Raw genomic sequence first — 1,543 nt, forward strand, 5'->3', positions numbered from 1 at the left:
ATGAAGGACTTATACAGTAAATCTGGAACAACCTTTCAAAGTTTTCGTATCTACTATATTAAAAGAGAGGGAAACAAGGACTGTCGTTGTTTGGTACAACATGAGATTAAGCTTACTCTTAGCACACCGTTAACGTTCCTACTTCTACATTCCTCAATTCCTTTGAAGGCCCCAAACAGCCCAGTTTAGCTGCCATCGAAAAGCGAGTCTGCTGTGTTATTAACCCCCATTCCCTATTTCCTCTCCTCCCACTGTACTCAAGTTACACAGTACTGCTGTCATTAGCGGATCCGGTTGCACACAGTAATCATCAGGCAAGCGGGCTGCAGCTCGTGTTTCACATCATCGTCTTCTGTTGTGGAGAGCTGTTAGACGTCATCAAGTTGGTCCAACTCCCGCTCTTTTTTTAGTCTCGATCTACTGGTGTGATGGCTCTAACCGCCAAATGCTCTATTATCTCCAAGACTCCAGATGTCACGTGACCTGACTACTGCTGCAACACAACCAAACGGTTCTTTTCAAAGCTCTTTGCCGGCAACAGGTCTAACAAAATGGTCATATATAACTTTTTTGTTTCTCAATTCGTAATGTTTTTTTTTAATAGCAGAATACTGAATACTGCATTTTCAATTTTAAAAAAAGCATACAGTACGTAATACATATACACATATTTATGATAGTTTGGGTTATTTTAAGAAAATAATCTGAAATTTGTTATCACAAAAACGTTACAAGAAGCTACAAAACAAAAACAAAACCTGATACGGTTATGTATAGGCTACCAAATATAAATGAATACTAAAATGTATAAATTATATTACTAGTTTTATTTAGATACTCTATATCATAATAAAAAAGAATTACAAGTGTTATTTATGCAGTTTAAATAAACAATGATATATGAATATTTCACACACATTCATTAGACACGTAGACTATAAGATACGAGATCAGTTCCCAACTTGAATTTTAAATCGAGAAACAAAAGTCTTAATTCTATAGAATAAAATTCATTACAAACAGTTTTCTATAAAATTTCATACACTCATTTATCTAATATTTATGTCCCATTTAGACACTTTCTGACGAAATATTTTAATTGTAAAACCAAACTTAGACATTTATTTAGAACTTGTTTATTGTGCTAAAATATAAATATGGAGGTTGAATTTGTTATATTAGAATGATTTTTAAACCTCACCCACGTCGTTGCAGTTCATATCTTTACGTTCGGTCGTGCTCCATCTAACGAACGTGCATCTCGTGAATAGCTCTGCAGCGTAGTTTCGAGAGAAAAAGGTTCCGTTGTAAGGCTGTCATTTACAAAGCACGCCACTCCTCCCTGCATACTTTCATAATACATATAATGTGCGAAAGTGACGGTTTTGCAGCTTCCGTTTTAACACTATAATTACACAGGAACCCATAGACGCTGCGTTCGATGAATCTACCAGTATATATTTACAAGGAATAGCACGAAATCATATTTCATTCTTCAGCTGCATGAGGCATGCGACTCTTGAATGAATATGTCGAAGAAGTA

This window comes from Limulus polyphemus, unplaced genomic scaffold, assembly GCF_000517525.1.
Source record: "Limulus polyphemus unplaced genomic scaffold, Limulus_polyphemus-2.1.2 Scaffold2142, whole genome shotgun sequence".
Classification (NCBI taxonomy): domain Eukaryota; kingdom Metazoa; phylum Arthropoda; class Merostomata; order Xiphosura; family Limulidae; genus Limulus; species Limulus polyphemus.